Consider the following 25,223-nt stretch of genomic DNA (forward strand, 5'->3'; position numbering starts at 1 on the left):
GCGAAAACTTGGGGTGACGCCACTGTTCTGGAGGGCCAAGCCGTAGGGTTGGGGAACCAAGGTGGAGTCGGGCCCTCGGAAGGCTGAAGCCGACACGGTGGAAGTGAGGACGAAGGAGGAGCCGGAGGTAAGAATGAGCTCAGTGGAGCCTAAGGGGTGTAGGGATGAGGCGGAGACTTGGAAGTCTGTGGCAAAACCAGGGTGATTCCTGAGCCTGAGGGAAGACTAACCATGGTGGAGCCGATGGGTCGACAGGCCGAGGTAGACTCATGGGCTCAGAGGCCCGAAATAGAGCCGGGGAATCCGAGCACCTCGGCCGAGCTGAGGACGGGAAGCCCGAGATACACTGGATCAGCACAGGAGGAAGGGCCAGGGAACTGTTAGGAACCAGAAAGTCCAAAAGGCTGGATGGGACAAGCTGAGCAAGAGGAAGTTTGAGGCTGGGCACATGGGTGGGAGTCATTTCCAGGGTGTGTAGATCAATTAGTTCAATCTCTGGGCCCACTGGACTGGGGACTCCCGGACTTGGGACCAACAGACTTGAATCAAGGGGCTCTGAGATCCTCCTCCTTTTCACCCCCAGGTGGAAAGTAGTTGTCTCGAGGCTTGCTTTGGTCTGTGCATTCAGCCCTGCCAAGAAGAATGCACAGAGGGAGTTCACCGGGTAGTGAACCATGCATGCCAGATCGAAGTACTCGCGTGTAGTCCACGAGGGTACAGTCCCCCTGCGTGAGGAAGAAGACTTGTACTTTTGGTAGATCCATATGTTGGTTTGTTCTTCTGTCATGGTTGGTTAAGTCAAGGTGAGAGAAGGATTTGGCTGAAAGATTTGGCTGACCAACTTAAACAATAACAAGAACAGACAGAGGAGTGAACTAAAGAGGTGTATAAATACACAGAACAATGAGGAAGATAACAAGGGTCAGGTGGGACTAATTAATTAACGAACCAGCAACTAATGCAACTGAGGAAACTGAGACAACACACAAGTAAAGATTTATGTATGACAGATGAAAAATGAACAATATAAATCAATCTCAGCATTTACTAGTACATTTTTAAGATCAAAATTGTATCTGTTAAAATTTGTTACTGCACTGTAAACTAACATGGACATGGAGTTATTAACATTAACAAAGGTTGATAAATGCTGCAAAAAATGTATTACTCATTGTCAGTTTATGCATAAATTAATGTTAACAATGCTACCTTATTGTAAAGTTTTATATAGTTGTATTGCGCATCTCTCACATTCTCTCTCACATACATATTTACAAACTGTCTTGGCCTTTTGCTTCTTTTGTGGAGGTGGCACTGCAATTTGACATGTTGTTCATGCCAGATTTAACCCATTTGTGCCCAAATTTTTCTGAATGGTTTCATGCATATAGTCTTGTTAATAGTGTCCTATGTGAACATGTTCTGCATTTATTTTCCCCAGGTTTTTTCTTCTTTTCTTTTCTTGAAAATCGTATTTGAATTTGCCGGTGGGCAAATATGTTGTATGCACCCCCTCAAAGTCAAATTTGAATAGAAGAAGAACATTTGGCATCTAACTCAAAATAACTGCTTTCAACAGATCAATCTTTATTCATAAACAAATGAATTATCTATAAAAGTCGAAGAACATTCGATGCAAACCCAAAAAAGCTGCATCTAGCTTATAATCTCTTGAATATGAAAACACAAGAAAAGAACAAATCCATTTGTCTTAACCCTTGTGCGCAGCAACATTATGTATCATTATAGAAAAACTGCTAAAGCTTGACAAAAAGTAACTTTTATTGTTATAATTGTGATTTCTTAATATGTAGATATGAATCCAACTGGAAAAAAACTTGTGAAAAGATGTAATTTATTTAGTCAAATAGCAGATAGTGGAGCTCTGCAGCCATCTACTTTTTTTTTTTTTTTTTAGTTTGTGGAGTAAAAATGTCCAAATGTGGAGTAATAAACTGAGTAAAATTACATTTGTTTAAATATATATATATATATATATATATATATATATATATATATATATATATATATATATATATATATATATATATATATATATATATATATATATATATATTATTTTGTTACAAAATTACATTTTGTTGCCTGGGGTCTCTGGAGACCCCAAAGGGTTAAAGTGGTGGAACATAGTGCAGAACAAAGTGCAGCCATAACAGGGCACTGTGTATCAAAAAGTTAAATGAAAATAAATAAATAAAAATAAATAGAATGAAGAAAAAATTTAATCTAAAAAAAAATGCATACAGACAATTTCTGTACAGTAGAGATGCCATTTAAAGGGTTAAGTTATGTTTATGCACTAAACCAGACCAACAACTTTTTAGATTTATTAACCTATTAACACAGTATACCCATTTTCCCCATGATATATGTACTTACAAGGCATTTGCCCACCGGCAACTATAGTTGCCGCTTGAACCTTTGACTAAGTATACAAAAAACTATAGATCTCTTGTAAGATTTGTTTTGTTTGGATGATTCTAGAGACCTTCATGATTATGTATATGTCAACAAAAAATACTTGCTAGTAACATTAAAATGACCTTTCTTTGGGAGGGTTTGCCTTCGCCATGCTTCCTGGAAATAGGTGTAGGAAGTTGATTGCCTCATGTGACAGGAAGGACGTGAAAACCTTTTTTCTTTTCTTGAAATCCTTTATTTGGTTGTTTGCTTGCATGTCATTGAGATATAAAACATGGATAACATCTAGAAAAATACTTACAAAAGGAAAATGGCAACTATACACTGTGGCAACTATAGTTGCCAGTGGGCTTAAATACATGGCATTCACATTAGTGCATGCGTTGCAACTACACTGTAAAAAAATTCTAACCACTCCAAGTCAAAATTGTCTAGTGACTGGTCACATCTAAATTTTTTAATTGGCCCAAGTGCAATTCTTGTTGCAATAGTCTGTTAACATTGGCTCAATGAGAAATAATACGTCAGACTAATTGAAAAATTTAGATGTGACCAGTCACTAGAAATTTTTGACTTGGGGATCTAATTTTTTTTTACAGTGGAAAATGGAAGAAGGCACCTTACATCAAACATAGACACACACACACACACACACACACGCACACACACGCTCAGGTGGTATAAAAGATAAATGTGAGCGAATACTAAATGTGTTCATGGCAGCTGAGAAAGGGAGGGTAAAAAAGTATAAAATATTAAAGATGTACAGGAGTCTGTGAGAATACTGCCACTAAGATCAGACACAGTGCTAACACAGTAACAATGTCTGTCAATCAATGTCTGTCTGGGACAGGACAGGACACACAGCTTGGGACTTGTTACAAATCCTACAGGGAATCTGTAGCCAGACTAGTGTTATGGAGCCCTGCATGTGAAAACCAATACTACAGTTTCACAGGTAATATTGATTCTCTGTCTTGCGGTCTCTCTGTCTTGCTGTCAAGATCATCAAGTTGGGAAGTCTTATCTCCCAAATGAGTCACACGCAAAGGAGCTATCTGTTAGTGACTGGAGTTACAGAATATACACCACAAAAAGAGATATATAGACACAGAAAGCAAGAGAGATTATTAAATATTTAACCTGCCTCAGGATTGATAATGCAAAAAATGAAAAGTCTGAGGCTAGAAGGGCTAACAGCAATTTTGCCCATCCACCTTTTGCTTTTCTCGATACATAATACTTATAATTTTTTCTGTGCACAGTTTTGTATTTTTTTTAAAATATTATATGACATTATATTATATAATTTTTAATATTATATAAACAAGCCAATATTGTGTAAAATAAGACTAGAATAAGACTACCAGCAACAAAAACTAAACAAGACTGCTTTACAATGCTTTAGGTATGACAAGAAATGATGTAAATGTCAAACAACACAAATTGCACAAAAATAACCCATTTACTAAACTGTTAAATTGATCTTTGAGAATTATTTGTATACATTTTTTAAATGAACTGTTTTAGCATTTTAATTTAAATGTAGGCTATTTTCTTATACCACTGGATAATAGTTGTAAGCATGGTGTAAATGTAAAATAATAATAATAATAATAATAACAACTTTGTAGCACAATATATATTTATTTTTGTAGTACATCCATTATGGCTGACTTTGCACACTCACAGTCTCAACCTTTCAAGTTAGAATATTCATATCCTTTTCTCTTTCTAAATTCGCCTCATTGGCTGTTATATAACAAATATTAAATAATTAATATTAATACAGAGGCTTTTTTTTTTTTTTTTAAATAAGAAAAAGTACTCCAGGGTTACAGTGACTTGCTTGGCTTCTCCTCTTTGAAAAATAGGTTCACGTGTGTCTCTTTCATTGTGTAATGTCAGTTTCCTTGAGCTTTCTGAACTTTTCTTCCCACACTGCTTCCATTGCACAGAAAAAAAAAAAAAAACATGTTTTGTTTACATGTAGCACATAAGATGCTTTTGTGTCATTCTCTACAGTTCAGTGCTGGTTGATGTGTTAGATCGCTGACACCTCTCTTTACAACAACTGTGATGATTAAATGTTTTCATCACAAACAAGAAACAGGCAGAGATGGTGGGGAAAGTGATTACCTTCAAGTGGGTCACAGTAGCTCAAGAAAAAGACATTTATCTTGCATGGCAGCAGAGTCTCTCTCTCTCTGCCTGTAGTGAAGGTTGTATGTGAGCACAGTAGACGATCGAAGGGTTTCTGACAAGAGACAGATGGTGCTGGGAAAACAGCCCGCTACTCTCACTCTCTTCCTCTCTATCTCCTCAATGGAAGTCCTCACCTCATCTCTAGAACAGTATATTGTAGTCAAGTCCAAGTGTGCAGGAAGGCAGGTTCACAGCTTGCTGTACACATCCGGGATAAAACTATGAAACTTCCGGAGTACATAAGACAGAGACGGGTAAAAATGTTTTACAAGGAGAATTAGCTGTCTGACCAGCTATAGTAGTGCACTGATGAAATTTGACCAAATAGACCTAATTAAACGTGCACTGAAACAATATAGTCACAAAACTTGATAGCACAGTCTTCAAGAAGCACAAATGTCAGCATTGATGATAATAATAAATGTTTCTTGTGTACCAAATAAGCATTTTAAAATTTAATCAAACACTTTACAACACGGGTGCACTATGCATTAATTCATGCTTAAATAATGCACAGATAATTATGAGTTAATGTATGGCTCATGAAGAAACAAACCATTCATTAAAGATTGCATCAGCAACTAATAAAGAGTCTATCAGATTAACAGATTAAGTCATATATTGTAAAGTGTTTTGAAAATAAGTTGTTTTAAATAGTAATATATTTCACAATACTACTGTTTTTACTGTATTTTTTAATCACATAAATGCAGCCTGAGCAGAAGATATTCCTTTCAAAAACATAAAAAAAAATTACCAACCCTAAACTTTTAAAAAAGGTACTGTACATCTTAATACACTCATCAATCGTGACATGTGCTGACATCCTCATTGGGACGTGAAACTCAAATGGTGCAGAACAAACCAAAGCAAGCCCTTGCAGTAATGTTAGCATTCGCAATGTGTTGAATGAAAAATAATTTTAAAAAGTAGTTTCTGGAGTTGGGAGGTCTGCGGCGGTTGGATAACATTTTTTTGGACTGCACATTCTTCAGAGTGATAATACGATCTTATTGTGAACCTAACACTAAATATTATATTTATGTTGCTTATCATATACACAAAGTAGCCTACTATCAACATTGTAAAATGAAAATCATTTTTAGCCTTTCAGCCGGCTGTATGGAGTTATCAGCACTGTGCAGTCAACTGTCAAATGCAGCCTTTAACGTTGAACTCCCAAAATTAATTTATTAAAAAAACACTCATTCACATGCATTTAGGTTCTATATTTGTTAGAAGATCCTTTTGAGGCTTGTGTGCATATACTGTATAAGCATATTAGGGTCAGTAATCAGGTTTTTTAGGGTCATGATTTTGGTACGGTTCCTTATGTTCAGTGAAAAAAGGACTATTGTCACAAAAACAAATAATCAAACTACAAGCAACAGCACAATTACAGACCCTTTCCAAAAAATTAGAATATCATGGAAAAGTTTATTTATTTCCATAATTCCATTCAAAACGTTAAACTTCCATAGATTATAGATTCAGGGCCCACAACTTAAACGATTTCAAGTATTTAGTTGTTTATTTGTACATAATTTGGGCTTCCAGCTCATAAAACCCACGAAAACAGGATTTCAAAAAATTTGAATATTACATGAAATCACACAGTAATTACACAGTGATACCATGGTCATTGAACCAGGTTTTGGTTATATGGGCAGTGTGGGCAGGTGCAAATCCTGCTGGAAAATGAAGGAAGCATGAAGTGCTCTGAAAATGTCCTGGTAGACGGCTGCGTTGACTCTGGATTTAATAAAGCACAGTGGACCAAAGTCCTCTTTTCTGATGAGAGCAAATTTTGCATCTCATTTGGAAACCAAGGTCCCAGAGTCTGGAGGAAGAATGGAGAGGCACACAATCCAAGATGCTGGAAGTCCAGTGTGAAGTTTCCACAGTCTGTGTTGGTTTGGGGAGCCATGTCATCGGCTGGTGTTGGTCCACTGTGCTGTCCACTCAACGCAGCCGTCTACCAGGACATTTCCAGAGCACTTCATGCTTCCTTCAGCAGACAAGCTTTATGGAGATGCTGACTTCATTTTCCAGCAGGACAGGAAAGTCGTTTAAGTTGTGGGCCCTGAATCTATAATCTATGGAAGTTTAACGTTTTGAATGGAATTATGGAAATAAATCAACTTTTCCATGATATTCTAATTTTTTGGAAAGGGTCTGTAAATACAGAACAAAGATACAAATAAAATAAACAGTGCTTTTCAGGTTTTTCAGGAATCTAACAGTAGTTTTCAGGTACAGAAATTGAATAAAGTAATCAAATGTAAAACAAAATTGCATATAATCTTCACTGTATACAAATTAAATAGATTAATCATTATTAAAGTTAAAAAATCTATTCAATAAAAAGCAGTGAGTGATTTCCTTGTCTTTTGTTGTGTGATTAACATTTAAAACAAAGACAGCATGGATTTTAGGCTGCTGTCACTTTAAAAATAATGCACTGATTCAGTACACTGATATACACATGCGTTGTCTTTCTCGAATGTTTACGTCCACTTAAGACATAACCTACTATGTTTACTAGGATACTCGCCTAGCCTGGGCATGCTGGCAATTTTTGTGTGAATTTGTCCGTTCAAGCGCAAGACTTGAAAGAGAATTCAATATTTGCGTTCTGTCTGAGACGTGGCTTTCCGTGACTTGTAATGTATTACTTCCGTGAAATAATTATTAAATCAATATTTATGTTGATTAGCTCTATAAAATCTACTGTTTTTATTTGAGATGTATTGAGATATATTCATACATGCATTACTGTACATTCATTAAAATTCTTCATTTTACCATGGTGAATAAGCCGAGGTAACGGTTGCTTCACAACCATTTTCAAAGGTCCGTGTGACTGTCACTAGGGGGCGAAATGCGACAATCGTATGCGAATGTCGTGTGCAGTGGAAAGGCGGCTTGAGGCATTGATGGGGAGTAGTGAGTGAGAGGACAGTGAAGGAGTTAGTGGAGGCAAATACCAGAGTGAGCCAGAGTAGAGCCAGGATGTGGACCCATGGAACCGATGAAGGGCGGATCCAGGATGGAGCTAGAGATCTGACCGACAGAGTTGGAGACCCAGGTGAAGCCATGGAAACTAAAAGCCAGGAAACCTTGCTACCACATGACTGTCCCTATTACAAAAAAAAAAAAAAAAAAAAAAAAAAAATCTATCAAACATTTTCACAGTTTATCAGTAGCATTCAGTAGGCCTATATCTCAAACTAATCAATATCCTGCTTAATGACTTAATTTAAGCTTAACTCATTCTAATGTAGTCATTTTATTTTATAAATGTTGTTTAATTTTTATTGCTAGAAAAAAAATCATAATTAAATAAGTATAATAAATGAAACCTAATTTAATATGAACAGAAAATAAAACAGCTTCTGAGGTTGACAATCAACGTTTTTTTTTAAGGTAAAAAAACATTTGTTTCAACAATTTTGTACCCTACTCATGAAAAGTGCCATTCAGTTTCTTTATTTGGAGGTAGGTGGCACCATTATACTGAAAATGAAGCGTATGTGATTAATACACAGGGCAGAAGTCAAGTGGGTGAAAACCCTGCCAGCGTACCATGAGCACGAAAGGAGGAACTGAATCATGAATCATGGACCGAACTTGCCACAGTAATTTTGAAAGATATTGTTTTGTGCGAGTGAAAACCACAGGCATATCTGCGAGAGTTCCTTCCAAATAGATGTATTCATCTAAAGGCCCAGTGAACCAAATAATATGAAAAAGAATTAGAAAAACAGTGATGTAGAAGAGGAGAGAGAGAGAGAGAGAGAGAGAGAGAGAGAGAGAGAGAGAGAGAGAGAGAGAGAGAGAGAGAGAGAGAGAGAGAGAGAGAGTCGTAGACGAGAAGATGAAAGAATGACAACAGTCCCAGTGAGCACTGGGGCAGTCTCCTCTCACATGTGTGTCTTAAATACAGGTGACTGAAGAATCATACATATAAAACAGACAGGGATGCACTTCACTCCCATTCGAGCTTTAAACAGAAAAAAAAATAATACCCTCTCAATCCCTAGATATTATAATGGAGAAGCCAGGAAGCTTTACCTCTTTAAAACTCCTGGGCTGGCTTCTTCAAACAAAAATTGCTTCGTTTTTTTTTTTTTTTTAAATATCATCCCCCTTCTGAAATAATGCCTTTATGCCCTACTCTTACGGGGTTGGGTAGGAGGATGTGGCATTGCTTTTGCATATGCATCTGCAGGAGCCAAGAGATTTTCATGTTCCAACATGAAAGCTGTATATGTGATATAGTTGCGGCGGTCACACTGCGATGCTCCGAGACTCAAAACAACCCTAACGTGGTTCTTCGGCGTGGGATTATGATTTGGAAGTAAAATTCGATCACAAAAGTTTCTCGAAGTTTGAAATTGCACAAGCACATTAGGCAAGGCTCCGAGGAACAATATTTCACGCAACATGGTGGTTGTTCTTGATTCGGAAAGCACTTTTGACAGTTTTATAGCTACGGGGAGGAAAGTATACATGTTTCTATTAAGTTTTGGAAAGTAGTTGAATTAAAAGTTACAGAGCAAGAGACACCTTTACACACTCTAAGGTTTCTACATGAGCATACTTTGTATAAAAAATAGAGAGAAAAATTGAAAATAGGTTGATATTGATTTATGAACTATACTATCCTGTTGCTCAGGTCAAATAAATATCTGCTCTTTTGACTTTTTAAAACTTCTGATGTTATACAATTCACACAATTTGTAAAAAAACAAAAACAAAACAAAGATATATATATATATATATAAAGCAATTTAAAGTGATCTTTTTCATTGTGTAAACAGCTAATGAAATACCTCATCTCAGCCACCCTTATTGGGAAAATGGTATCTCATTTAAGGGACTGGTCAGTCAGTCATTTTAATCAGCCACCTACCGTGGCAACACAATCTCTATGTATTCAGTTACAACACAGACAGTTGATCGTTTTTATCACATTTTAACCGGCTTCATTACTGGTGACAGATTTCACACACAATCAGTGTAATTTGTAGCATTATGTGGGGTGACTGCTCTTGACCGCTTAGAGGACACGACTCTTTCTTCCGCTTATTTATACAGAGGTATGTGGAAACTAGCTTCGTGCAATGCAATGCTAATGACCTCACTCAAGGCTAAGAAACACTGGATATAGTAAAGGTATAGTTGGTTATTTAGTTATGTAATATGAGCTCAAATGCTAACAATTCAAAACTGGCAGCTCATGATGTTGTTGACAGCTCTACTGTTCATACTGAATGAATTTCATTTTAAGTATTTATAACATTTCTTTTATAGCTTCTATGGTATAACAGTTTGCTGGATGGCCTTGAGAAAAAAGGGTCTGAGAAAATGCACATATTTTATCATTGCATTAGTTGTTCTTTTTACAATTTAAATGAGTTTGACTCAAAGAGATGCCAAGGCTATTTCTGTCAATAAGACTGACTGGTGCAGTGCCACACAAAAGCTGTTTTACACCACCATTTCATAGAATAGAGAGAGTAAAAGTATGTATTAATAGACTTAAAATTTAAAAACCAAATGCAAGTTAAGTTTACCAAACACAGTTGCTCTATGCTTCTTCTTTCGACTGTCTTCCGTCTATGTCTATGAGTTACATTCTTTCCGGTTTCTGTTTATCCTTAATACGTGAATACTGAAGCCCATTAAATAAGTTCCATTTAACTTAGGGTACGTTTACACAACAACAATGTACTAAAAACAGAAACATTTTTCCTTTGAGTTTTTCACGTACAGACAACAATGCTGTTAAAACGATGCCCATTCACAGTTCACAGGGTTGTATTATGAATGCCAGGCCAGTAGTTGGCGATGTTACTTGGTAAAGAAACACTATGCGCCTAAAGACCGAAGACGTAATACATGCATGACATACTGTAACAGCCAAGTGTGAAATTTACTTGCATTGTAGATGGTTGCAGAGGTTACTGCAATCAGCATTTACGTGTTCATTTATAAGGTGACGGGCCGCAGAAACCAGCAAACTTGTGCACAAATGATAAGGGCACAGACGAGGATGGACGGAGAGCAAAGTTTTTCCAAGTTTTGGTTGTGAGTATAAAGGCCAATTCACACCAAGGACGATAACTATAACAATAAAGATATTTTAAAAATCATTCTCAATATAAAAGATTACGACACAGTAACGAACGGTAATGACACAGAGGAACGATATCCTTTGAATCATGTTCAGAACGACTTTTTATATCTGAAAAATGATATAAAAATTGACAGCCAATCAGAATCCATCCAGCTCTAATTATCTAGAGTATTTAAAATGACAGATGACAAAACTGCAGCCTGGAGAAAAGTTTACGTTTGTGTGGACCCTAATTTAGTTATAGTTATCGTTCTTGGTGTGAACGGGCCTTAACAGCTCACTGTCCCTTCTCTGACTAACTTCACTGCCATCTTCCATATTCACTGAGTGACCAAAGAGCGCAGAACTGTGGCGAATGTTGATCTAGAGTGACGTAAAAGTCGCATGCATTCCGATATGACTTTTCAGACTAAGGTCGCACTGCAAAACATCAGATCTGTTTCTGATTTAGGACCACATATGAAAGTGGCCCAAATCAGAATCGAAAAGATCAGATTCCATGTGGTTTGTGCTGTGTGTGAACAGCACAAACAACATGGAATCTGATCTTTTCGATTCTGATTTGGGCCACTTTAGGAAAAAACAGATCAGAGTCGAATGTGAAAAGTCACACAAAACAATAATTTAGGCCACTTTTACTTTTAGTCTGGACGTATCTTTAATATGCACTATTGATTGAATTGAATTGAATTGAAATATCTTTAATGTCCCCAAGGGGCAATTTGGTTCACAACAAGTAGCCAACACATTCGCAAAAAACACATAAAACCATGAGATAATAAGTAGATAAAAAACATAAATACACATGTACCTATAGTTTGTTGAGAAACCCAACAGCTAATGGTACAAATGATCTCAAATATCTGTTGGACGTTTTCGGTAGGTATACCTCCTTCCTGATGGTAGGAGGCAAAATTCAGAGTGTAATGGGTGAGTGATGTTAGCCAAAATGGCCATTGCCCTCTGTGTAGCTCTGGCCTCATACATATGCTCAATGCTCTAGCATATACTCTATATACTCATATACTCTATATACTCTAGCACCTAGTGTTTGAATTTTAGAAGGTTGTTTTTCATCCAGCATTGGGGCCTGATAGCCCCAATGCTGAAATAGTATTTTCTTGTACTCCAATAATCTTGAAAAATAACAATTTACAGTATTTCTCACACTATTTACAGTGCACTACAAAATGGCATAGAATAGTGCATAAGTATGTGAATTGGGACCAACTTCCGACTCGAAAAAAGTGCAATAGAACACCACTTGTGACTTCAGACTTGTAAATACGAGAAATATGAGTTTATGAGGTCACACGAACATTACAACTAATTACAGATGTTTACAGTAATAATCATTTTTAATTTACACTCCAGTAAAGCTAACCATGTTGTTTAATTTCATCTCCTGTGCAGATGTAATGAAATAAGGTTGAAAGTTAGGGATATCTGACTGGAATGCCACATACCAGAGCCCTTTATTTCCTAGAATCCAAATAAGCAACACGGAAATCCACTGGTCTTATCCACAAATCCAGCTTGGTGCTAAAGTCATTCCCCAGACCCTGGGTTTGCTTATGGTAAAAGTACTTGATTATTTTTCTTTTAGTGGTGCAAAGCAGGGCCAAGGGAAGACAATCCAGCGCTCTGGGCAAAATAGGAATTTGGTTCTACATTGGTTCTTTATTTGTTTTAAACAGCAGACTTAATATCCATCTCTGGTCATAATTTGGAGACAATGAGCATATGAACCGTTGTGCAGTGCTGCTTATATTTATCACGCAGTAAAAATGCCCCTTCCCGCACCCAAAACCAGTCGTCTGTGGATGAGAATCTGAAACAAGGACTGGTGGGACGCTGTCCTGCTCCACTTCACAGACAATTTTAGAATGACGGGACACTCATTTATATGACACTTTATTCAACAGGAAGAACAGCTCGTTCCGTGCGTCATACTGTACATCATTGCGCTATTTCTAATGGATTGCACCTGCGCAGTCCTTTCAGTTACGGTTTTTAATCCGATCAAGTGTTTACTTGTTCTCTCGATCGGATTAGAAAAGGAATGAAGCACCCCTTTCAATCCGATCGAAAATTTCATTCGGATAGAGCTCAACCGATTAAGGTGTTTACATGAAGGCTTTTCAGTCCGATTGAGCCGCCAATCCGATTACTAATGTGTCATTTATTTGGTTGCGCGATAACGATCGCAGATAGTTCTTCACAAGTTTGATACGCTCGTGCTCGTCATGGTGCGGCGCCCTCTAGTGTCTGGCACCCTGGGCAATTGCTGGTGCATACAAGTAAATACAAGTGGAGTGCATGAGTACAGAAATCAGAAACCAAACTAGCCTCAGTCTATGTCTTAAAAATGAACAGAAATAATATAGAAAATCTATATTAAAACTTGTTTCAAATGTTTAAAAACACAAGAAAAGTACTGCATATAAAACATGCTACATTATATATTACAAATTCTAGCATTATTTGTCATTTTGTTTCTTTATAAATCATCTTCCAAGCATCTGACAAGAAAGCGCTACATGGTCAAAAGTCATAGATATCAAGTGGGAATATCCCTCTTACCCAAATTGAATCACCTAAACCTACAATGTGAACACACAGGAAATGATGATCGAATGTGGCAGAATTCCAGGAGTAAAGAGAAGTGCGCTGAGCGGTAGCTGATGGAGTTGTGAAGATCGTATTAGCCGGGAAAGATATTACAGTGCGGCTCTGATGTGTTGACATACCTTAATCTAATGACCTGGAAACAGAAAGTAGCGTGTAATCAAATGACCCGGTGGCAAAATAGGGAGTCTGAAAGTCAACAACCCCCAGGTCAACATAAATTAGCTAACGTTATAACACGAGAGCAGTGAGCTGGCATGAAATCTAATGAGAGAAGGCCGAGTGTGACCACACCACAGCTGACAGGCGGAGAGTGGTAGGTGTTCGTGCAGTGAGCAGAACCACAGGAAAGTGGATCGGCAAGGAGACCACTGAGAGATTCCAGCATTGTGGACATCTGGCTCATTCTCACTGGCCTTTGAAACACCCATCAAAGCAGTCGGTGCTGGGCAAGAACAAACTGCCTCCAGGGCATGGAGAGGCAAGACGTTTGGGTAATTTTGCTGTGGTGGATTCCAAGCGCTGCAGGATAGAAAGGAATGGACACAATCAAAGGCAAGAGAAGGTGAAATGACAAATACTCCAAACAAAATTGTTGAGATAATACACTTAGAGGAGAAGAGTGGCAGTTCGTTGCAGGTGATATACTAAACAAGTAACAATTGTAATTTTTTTTTTCTTACCAAAACAACTTACAGTACACTTCCCTGCTAAACAGAACAGCATACCTGCCCAGTAACATGTGTTCTGGATCTTGTTCCCCAGTCTATAACACACGGCCTGTTTTTTTAGTAACAAGAATATTCTGATATTAACCACATCACGGTCATGTTCACATTAATCTACCTGTAAAAAACACCCTGATTACATAATAAACTGGCAATCAGGTATATACCATATTCCGATTTGTATTTGACAGCTATGTAATTTGACTTTCTGTGCATTCTAGGTGATATTTAAATAATTATAACTGCCAAGTCAAAATTTGGCAGAAACATTTTTGGAGCAAGAAGGAGACAACATTTTTATTAACATTTTCCAAGCATTAAAATAAACAATATAGCCTACATTTTGCAATTTGTCACACTCTTGTGCTTGAAAGATAATTCATGAGTTTATTACATTAGTCAAGTCATCTTCATTTATATAGCGCTTTTAACAATGGAGATTGTTCCAAAGCAGCTTTACAGTGATAATAGGAAATTAAAGTAACAGAGATTGTTTTGGCTTTATAGCAGCTCTAGAATAAAGTTATTGTCCAGCTAAAGTTAGTTTGATTGATTCACTTCCGTCGCAACGATGATTAGTTATTAACTTAGGGGCCGCTAACACGGCACCGTTTTAACAGAAAACTCTTAAGTTCTTTCTGCGCAAACTTCAAAAACGTGAACCAGTGAGAACGCCGATGGCGTGCACATGCGTATTACGAGTTCAGTATATAGGTATGAGCATTTGAATATATGTGCGCAGGCGTGTAGTCCTTCCTTACAAATCAACCCTCGACATACAACTTGTCTGGCCTTAAAATTTATAATACAGAATTTTTATCGCTTCCGTGTAGCCACGTGAACCGGAATTATCCCGACAACGCTTTATCTGTAGAGAGGTAAAGGGAGGGGAGGGAGGCCTTCACAGGGGAGAGACTAGTTGACATTTCAGGACTGCGCTGTCATCGCGTCCAGGCGCAGGTCCTTCATCAGATCTGGATACGGCCTGGATCCAGCGGACTGCGGTAAACCAGAGAGACTAATATTAGCATAGACGCCATTCTTCTTATGATGTAACGAGTACATCAGGATTTATGGGAAGTGTTCCCGGTTCCGGCTGACCTAATCTATGCAGCCTAACACTGAATTATAGAAGTCTATAATGTGTTATGTGTATGCTAGGTCAAAGAGATGTGTTTTTAGTCTAGCTTTGAACTGACAGAGTGTGTCTGCTTCCCGGACAATGTTAGGAAGACTGTTCCAGAGTTTTGGTGCTAAGCATGAAAAGGATCTACCGCCAGCAGTCGATTTTGATATTCTGGGTATTATTAACTGGCTGGAATTTTGAGATCGCAATAGTGCAACAGATCACATTACTGTGCAGAATTTCAGCATAATATATAATTCAGTCTATATAGCCTCAGTCTATATCTTAAAAATGAATAGAAATAATATAGAAACACTATACGTAAACTTGTTTAACAAATGTTTAAAAACAGGGACGTCGTTAGGCCTATTGACACAAAAATTGACACTTTTCGCACGCTCTCACGCCACACATCCATTTTCTCACGCACAGAAAAATTGCGAAGCAAAGAGGACACGGAGACTGACAGACTAGACAGAGCAGGATACTTTATGATATAAAAGAATCTCAACTCTCAGATTCTGTCAATTTTATTACGAAATTCAAACAATAAATACCGTTTTGGCGCTTGTAAATGTGATGTGACGGATCCCTAGCGCACGTGAACCGATCATCTCTACTAGCTAACAGTAAAAAAACACGAACACTGTTGAAAGATACAGTAGTAGGCTACAACTTACCGAAATGTATATTCCTCATACATAATATCGATCAATCAGTGTTTTTATCAGCGTGAAGAGCTCAATAACATAGCTGGAGAACAATTATGTCACATTTACCTCAGGAAAGCCATTTAATGAACATAATATAGGCTAGCACGTAGTTGGCAAGAAAAAAAGAGCTGTAGAGAGTATTTTGCTAAATATGTGTTCTATATTACATATTTATTATATTTTTACTTATATCATTAAATAAAGTTGTTGTTATTATAATAAAAAAAACGCATTATATTTAATTTGAGTTATTTTTAACCTTAAATAATACTACCAGCTGATAGGACTGTCTGTATGTTTACAGCATTGGGTGAGTTTTTATCTTGAGAAAAAATAATGCCTATGTACCTAATATTTATCCAAATGAGTCAATATTAAATCAAATTACAATAATTGAACTGAATTGAAATAATAAAAAAGCGTAGCGTAGCAAACCAGAAATTGTACCATGCACCATAAAATTTACATATTATTTTACACTTATGCTATAAAGCCTGAAATGGGCACTTTTTGTGACAGCAACCCTATCATTTTTGATCAAAGATATGGCTTAACTTCAGAATTTGAACTAAAATCAGTATTCTTATGATTGCTCTGAACATTTCTGACTAAGTTCCACAAACATTAAATTACTTATTCATAAACTTAAAAAAAAAAAATATAAAAAAATAAAAATAATTATATATATATATATATATATATATATATATATATATATATATATATATATATATATATATTATATTTATATATATATATATATATATATATATATAGGTGTGACGGGGTTGAGACTAGGGTAACAGGGTTGAAGATGGTAACGGGGTTGAAGAGACAAATACAGCTAAGCATATGCATAGTTGTTTTTTACTCAAATTCACTAAGATTTTCTATAAACACAAGTTACAAATACCCTGGGGGCTAAGCCCCCCCCTGTCTTAAGCCTGTTCACACGGCAGGATAATTAGGCCGATTTTAGCCCCGATTCACCCCTTCCGACAATTTTAAGGATGCTCCGATTATCGTAAAATAATCTGATCAGATATTCCTGCCGTGTGTGGTGTGTTAAGACTGCTCTCGTCTGTTCGGAAGGACGTCGGGACCGCTCCGATCTCAAATCGGGGATATCCAACATGTTGGATTGTTTTGGCCCGATTTCTCCTCGTGTGTGATGTCCCCACTTGAATCATTCATTCAAGTAGTAAGAAACAAGCGTGATAAAACGCAAAAATAAGAACTTAAATCTGTAGCCTACTGGCGGCGCGCTGTCTGTAAATCTCCTCTCTGTGTGATACACACACACACACACACAGGACTCATGCGCACAGAATGTCGCCAGACAGCGCGCAGCCGCATTGAGTTCTCTTTCACGCTTGAACGGACAAAAACACACAAAAGTATGCCAAAATGTTCACTTTGTCAGCTTAGTAAAATTCAAAATATAATCTAGAATAAAAGCTTGACCAGAATTTGAGCCTTGTGCTGTGAATTGGAAAATGATGTGCTTGTAGACGTGGTCAATACAGACAGACGGTATATGCAACCATATAGAATCTATATCAATCAGTATCCACACTAACTGGCGTCTCTGTGAAGGTATGTGATGAGTTGTAATAGTCTTAATAGTACCCTTAAAGCCAGAGATTAAAATCATCATTCAAAGGCAATAAAGTAATTTTCGAAAGACCATTATCTCCGTATCTCGCTCTGGATCTTTCTGTCTCTCTTAAGACCACTCTCTTTCCCAAGATCATTGATCAGAATAAGTGCAGGATGAGTTTGTGTGTACGTACACATGTGTTTGTGCGTGTGTTAATGGTAGAGTTAAAGGTTTGAGAGCTTTGCTCACATACTCATTTACTGAGTAATGGCTGAGGGGCAAAGAATGTCAGGCCTGAGGGCACATGCACATGCACGCACATATATATTAGCTCTTCAGAGAAAAAAAAACACTATCAGCTTACTGCTATTTATGTGTCAGCTTTGTTCAGCCAAAACAAATCCATACTATCGACCTCTAACCATGATACTCGATGCTCTAAACACACAAACAAACATACATGTTCATTCAGAGCTGAAGAGATTAAGGGCCCTATTTTAACAATCTGAAATGCAAGTATCAAGCGCGAAACGCAAGTAACTTTGTGGGCGGGTCTTGGGCGCTGTTGCTATTATACCGGCTGGATAAATGACTCTTGCGCCCGACGCAAATCTAAAATGGGTTGGTCTGAAGTAGCTACATTACTCATAGGTGTGGTTTGGGCGTAATGTGAAATAAAACAATCAGAGCGACATCTCACATTCCCTTTAAAGGAACACTCCACCGTTTTTTTCATATTAAACTATGTTATTCCCTTAACTAAGACGAGTTGATACATACCTCTCTCGTCTCAGTGCGTGCACTCAATCGCTCTGGCGCGCAGTGACACTTTGATAGCACTTAGCTTAGCCCAGTTCATTCATTAGGGTCCAAACAGAGATGAAGTTAGAAACGACCAAACACCTCCATATTTTCCCTATTTAAATACAGTTACACGACCAAGTATGGTGACACAAAATAAAACGTGGCGCTTTTCTAAGCGGGTAAAAAGGATAACTATAATGTATGGCGGAATAGCACTTGGGAGCACTTCGACTCGGCGCAGTAAAAAGTCACGTTGGTTCTAATGACAGAAGTGAGAGGGAGAGAGGATTTTTCAGAAGTGACTTTTTACTGCGCCGAGTCGAAGTGCTCCCAAGTGCTATTCCGCCATACGTTATAGTTATCCTTTTTACCCGAGACTTAAAGGGGACCTATTATGCAAAATTCACTTTTGCATGGTGTTTGAACATAAATGTGTGTCGGCAGTGTATTCACAAGCGATTTCTTTACTTGCTGTTTACGTTCATAGACAAAACCATCTGTGTTTATGTAAACTTTGTGAGTTTTTGACATAACCTTGTGTGTAATTGACAGTTTAAGCACAATAAGACGTGAAAGAAAACTTAGTTTAATACTCACGGGACGCGACGTCTGACATCCAGCTTTCGGTGCGTGTGCTTCGGATGTGTGCGCTCAGAAAACCATATCAGAAGTTAAGACTGATATGGCTTAAAAACACATGCAGATAATAAACTTTCAGGATGACGAAAAACTGCAATGTCACGTGAATGTGATGATAATAGAGCTGATATGAGTGTGATGATGATAGAGATGATAATCAAAACAAAACAGATGTTTTTGGCAGAGTATCCGAGGCACGAGCTGTAATGGTTAAAAAAAAACTGGAAAGCGGGGTAGGGCAGCAGCTTATTTGCATTTAAAGATATATTCATGAAAACAGCATGTTTCCTTTCCACTCAAAAATGGGTATTTACAACATGGCATATGGGGTATTTTTTGAGCTGAAAGTTCAGACACATTCTGGGGACACCTGAGACTTATATTACATCTTGTAAAAAGGGGCATAATAGGTCCCCTTAATTAGATGCAGGTATAATTTTAAAAGTCATTACACAAATTAATCGGAATCAGAACACTGATAAATTATTTAAATGCAAATCTGTGCATGTTGTTTCAGTCTGTAATTGGACAAAGACAGTCATTCTGTGTATTACTTTTCCCTTTTTATTTCCTCATTGAATTTCTGCTCAAACTGCAGAATCTTTGTTCCGTTACTAATGAACTCATTCCATCTCTCTCTTCTTGCCATTTTCGCTCACATCCTTCCTGTCTTCCAAATACAACCTGTATCGCCTCCCAACTCTATCTCACTTCATTTGCAATCTGCTACTCACTCCAACTTTCTTTTAAACAAAAATACACTTAGAAACAAATACGTAGCCAGATGGAAACATGTCTGTATTATTAGCATGTATTAAGGGATAGTAGGGACAGGGAGGAAAATTCAGTCATCATTTACTGTGTTGTTCTAAACCAAGTGAATAATAAAAAAAAAAAACAGTTTTATCCCATTTACTCAAATATATATTTTGTGTTTCACAGAATAAATTATGTTATACATTTTATGACATGAGGGTAAACTATAACAATGAAAGCAAAATTGAAAATTCTTCTTTTTTTATGGAATATTGCAGTGTTTATTATACAACACCAATTCCAGTAAAGTTGGGACATATTGTAAAATGCAAAAAAACAACAACACACACAAAAAAACAACAACAGTCTATCATGTCTTCTCTTGATCTTGAACTTCTCTTGCCTTGAGCCAAATTAATTGTATTTTGTACATTAAACAAATTATGATTTTGATGGCTATAACACACTCCAAACAAGTTGGGACGGAGGCAAAATAAACGTGAAAAGATTACAGAATATCCCAGTGAAACTGTTTTGAAACCATCAACAATAAGCAGGTGAATTGGTAATAGGTGAGGGTATTGTGATTGGGTATAAAAGGAACATCCACCAAAGGCTCAGTCTTTGCAAGCTAAGATGGGTCATGTCTCACCACATTGTGCCAAATTTCATGAGAGAATTGTTAAACAATTAAAAAAATCTCAATGTAAGATTGCAAAGTATTTAGGTCTTTCACCATCTACCTTACATAATATTCTGAACAGATTCAGAGAATCCAGAGAAATCTCAGTCCGTGTAGGGCAAGGCAGGAACTTCTGTTGAACGTGTGACCTTCGAGCCCTCAGATGGCTTTGCATGAGAAACCATCATGCTACTGTGTTGAAAATAGCCACATGGGCTCGGGAATACTTTGGAAAATCGTTGTCACTCAACACAGTCTGCCGCTGCATAAAGAAACGCAACCTGAATCTTTGCTAGACAAGAAGAAAGCTATACTTCAATTCTATGCAGAGTTCTCTGGGCCCGAGCTCATCTCAGATGGTCCAAAAGACAATGGAAATGTGTGCTGTGGTCAGATGAGTCCACGTTTCAGCTTGTTTTTGGGAAAAACAGACATTGAGTTCTCAGTCCCAAAGATGAAAGGGACCATCAAGGTGCAAAAGAAATGTCTGTCTTGGCATGGGTGACTTGCATATGTGAGCATACCATACCATTTGCATACCATTGACGTGGAGGCCTATACTGGGATTGTACAGAGACATGTCATCAAAGATGACAACTTTTCTGGGAAGCAAGACAATTCCAGGCTTCATTCTGCATGTGCAACATCAGAGTGGTTTCTAGACACTCTACGCCACAGAAGGGATGTTCCTGACTGGCTTGTCTGCAGTCCAGATCGGTCTCTTATTGAAAATGTATGGCACATCATGAAAAGTAGAATCCGACAACGATGACCACAGACTATTGAGCAGCTGTCTTGTATCAGGCGAGATTGGGAAAAAATGTCACAAGCAAAACTGCAACAATTAGAATCATTGTTCAATTCACAAATGATTCAAAAGTGTAATTAAAAGGAATGGTAATGTGACACAGTGGTAAACATGCCTCTGTTCCAACATTTTGGAGTCTGTTGCAGCCATCAAAATCCAAATTTGAATATATTTACAAAATACAATCAAGTTGGTCGGTGAAAACATTGCAAAATCTTTTCTTTGTACTTTTGACAGTTAAATAAAGGTTAAAGAGAATTAGGCCTAAAAAAAAATCACAGATTCTTGATTTTACTACATTTTACAAAATGTCCCAACTTTTCTGGAAATGGGGTTGTAAATGATTTATCTGTGCACATCTTTTTTTTTTTTTATTCATGTGCCCTCGTAACCTCTCACTCATGAGACTGAAGCAATTAGCAAACAACACAGATCCAAACGATCCAATACATTTTTTCTCATTTGTGAAGCTATTTCACTCTAGAGAAGAAAAGATAAATCACAATTTCTGTTTCATGCTGCCTTTAAATGCAATTTTTATTTGATCTAATCAAAGGCTGGAGGAAACTCGCTGCTCTCTAAATTGTGACAAAATAAATATTTTAAGCACGATAATTCTCTGCTCTGCTTTTCTGTTACCTCTTTTTAATTTATTCTGTTCATTAAAATTTCTTCTAACATGATTATTTTATTTTGTTATGTTTAGAATTTACCAAACACACACCCACACCTAATTGTATTTCACATGCTTTCTCATTTCCTCTGCTCATCACCAGGCCCATGTGGAATTTGCACCTAGAAAATTCCAGAGAAAGCACCAAAGATTTCAGCACAATCGGAATTACCGTCATTCATAAAACTACTGCATGTTCATTTAATAAATATTTTGGCTAATCTGATTACTCTTTCAGCTACCTTTTTAGCTCCATTTAACACATATTACCACAAATTTCACTTTAATACCTGCACAGAAAATGCAATCAAAGTCCACATATTTCAACTGGGCCTGCTCTTCACTCATAACAGGTATTTATCATGAGGATCACAGGGCTCCACTAAAAGCCAGATGAGAGCAAGAAGACTGAAGCATCCCTGACTGCGAGAAACCAGTCATCTCTATTGATTACAGTTTGCTGGGAAAATGGACGCCACCTCAGAGTGAACATAATCACTCTACAACAAATGCATCACCTGAGAATGAGAATGAGAGAGGTGAAATTGCTTTCCATCGCTCTCAAGCTGGGTGGGAGGTTTGGCTCAATGTCAATAAACCACTAGGATACACTCAGTCAACCTGCCTGTTACCCTCAACACAAACAGATGTGGGTTTATTTCTGTGCACCTTGTCTAGCAGGTAATGGACAGTTTGTATCGGTGCATTCTTGTTTGAATAGGTAATTCATGGTCATCATAATTTGAAATTAAGCAAGCTCTTCTGAAAACGTTAGTAACTAAACATTAGTTCAACTACAAGTTGCTAACAAAAAGAAGCAGGTTACATTGAAACTTTTTAAATGTAGGCTACAATAACATTTAAAATTAAAGCTGCAAGCAGCATTTATCGGGGTTCAAGCTATTAAGGCCTTTAAGGTTTTAAAGCACAAAAGCATCAAAAGTTATTAAGTTTTATTTAGCAAGCATGTAACCACTGACATCATAGATGGAAAAGACCATTTACAGCCAATACAGGCAATGTACCATAGGAAATATATGTTAACAGTTATAGCGCCTATCGTCCGATCTCCATAAAATTTTGCATGCTTGTTAATGATGTTATGTCACATATGCTCACCAATTTTTGCAAAGTTCTGAGTTTTCATTTAGGATTTATAGGCTTTTTAGTGTATTTTACCACGCCCCTTTTCTAAATGACCATATTACAGCCATCCAAATGCAAAAGTTCAACTTTTTTTTGATAATACTATTTTATTTGTGAAAGTACTAATGCACAAATAAAATAGATAACTTATGTTTAGTTACTTTATAGATTTGTTCTACATAACAGCACACATTCATCACTCAGATGTCTATTTCATGTTGTGATGTGCTCTTCTGCAATACTTATTGAAGATTTTCCTGTCAGATGTAAATAGACATTTAAAATAAGCATCTTTAAGATGTATATGGTTATTTATGTAAATCTACTTTAGAGACGTAACTTAAGTGTCCTTACTGGAGCTCCCCTGTCAGCTATAACGTTACATGATAAAACGTGTTTTTACAGCAAAATCACAACTATACTATAATGTTTAACGTCTTTACACCTTCAACAATTCAACAGTTTAATCTACAGTAGTTCAACACATGCAATTTTAATACAAGGAACCAAGTTTACTCACATTTGAAAGCACCCGCGTCGCTGATCTCTGCGATGTTTGATAATAATGTATCCTCTCGCGTGGCCTCCTGGGATAGAAAAGTATCCATCGGTTGAGCCCTCAAAAATCTGTCCGGAAGCAGTAAGCCATCCGGGAACTTCTCGCCTACTCTTTCATGAATACTTATGTTTCGAACATACTTTTTCTTTCACGTACTGTTTTTGCCTACTATATAGTAGGAAAGTAGCCATCTTTTAACGCACTTTAAGTATACGTATGTCCGAATATCACGATAATTAGTACGTCACCCAGGTAATTCTCGCCTACTCTTTTACATTCGTACATACTTTTTTTCTCGGCTACTCTTTTTCTCCTACTTTATAGTAGGGAAGTATGTGGTTTCGAACGCAGCCATCGATTGGATTATTTTGTTTTTGTCAGTTCCTATCATAATTTTGACATTTGGGCGTTATTGTTTAGCTATTGACCTATGTTTTCAAATTTCCTGTGGTGTTTTTGTCTTGATCGGACTAATGGTTTCGAAGATTTTTGAGAGCTAAATGACAATGATACACAAACTATAAGGCGAAACCTGGCATGTTTGGTATCGTTGGACTCGGGAAGGAATCAGGATTTCAACGGACTAATGGTTGAGTGCGTTAATAGCCATTTTTATGACTTTTTTCCATGTTATAGCGCCACCAAGTGGCCAATCATCACAATTGTTTATCAAATGACCTCAGATTGAGCTCATGAACATGTAAACGGAAAGAGACATTTTTGCTAAACTCGGGACACAAGTTATAATTGTTTTAGTAAAAGTGGCCCTGGTGCCTTCAAACATTTTGGTTCCCCTTAGCAACCGTGAATTTAAATTAAGATTTCTTTTGATGATTATTGATAGTCACTGTCCAGAGAATATTTCTGCAGTGGTTTGGTTCCAATCAGGCTAAAAACCTAAGAGTAGTTCACAAAAGTAGGTTTTTCAAAAAACCTTAATTTACTCGAAATTGGCGCAAGGGCGACCAAATCGGAGATAGCCATTTTGTCTGCCTTGAGCCAAGGATTCCAACGATATAAGACACAGTCTAAGAGTTATGAGCAATTTTGAACTTTTGGTTGCTGTAGCGCCACCTACGGGCCATTCGGGGTCATACTCTGATAGGTTGTCCCCAAATTGAGGCCTACCATCTGGCCAGGTTTCAAGTCTCTAGGCCTTAGGGTTTGGCCTGCACAATGCGTTTTACGAATCCTTACAATTACAATAGGGTTTCAGCATTTCATGCTTGAACCCCTAAATATATAACTTTATGAGTATCACACTTTCAAGAGTGCTGTTGTTCCGAATATCACAAACGTGAAGAAGCCCAGACATAACAACAACATATTTAAAGTGTACAAGCCTATACAAACAACAACACATCCTACTGACTACTGAGTGACTTACATTTTTCCAATACTTGGTCTTTTTTTGCTCCGTCAAAGACAATATTTCCACGCAGCCAAAACAGTTAGCAACACATGCACCGTAGTGGAGTTTCCCCATTACTGAATTCGTCCCTGTCGTTTGAAAGAGTCTAAAGATTTAGTAACCCACTCATAGTACAGTCGCTTGGCGCCACCTAATGGCGT

At 37.3% G+C, this 25,223-nt stretch overlaps 1 protein-coding gene and 1 long non-coding RNA gene across 3 annotated transcripts in view; one reads left to right on the forward strand and one right to left on the reverse strand.

Annotated features, from left to right (window-relative positions):
- Window positions 1–25,223, forward strand: part of mtmr7b (myotubularin related protein 7b) — a 189,577-nt gene that overhangs the window by 102,852 nt on the left and 61,502 nt on the right. The gene's annotated exons all lie outside the window — the stretch shown is intronic.
- Window positions 4,582–25,144, reverse strand: LOC307174724. 2 transcript variants are annotated; one of them, XR_013824030.1, is made up of 3 exons: window positions 25,039–25,144; window positions 7,635–7,710; window positions 4,582–4,845 (listed from the first exon to the last, which is right to left on the reverse strand). It is a non-coding gene; the product is annotated as an uncharacterized lncRNA (long non-coding RNA). The 2 variants fall into 2 exon arrangements; XR_013824031.1 differs by having other exon boundaries at window positions 4,582–4,874.

This window comes from Squalius cephalus, assembly GCF_949319135.1.
Source record: "Squalius cephalus genome assembly, chromosome: 2".
Lineage (NCBI taxonomy): Eukaryota > Metazoa > Chordata > Actinopteri > Cypriniformes > Leuciscidae > Squalius > Squalius cephalus.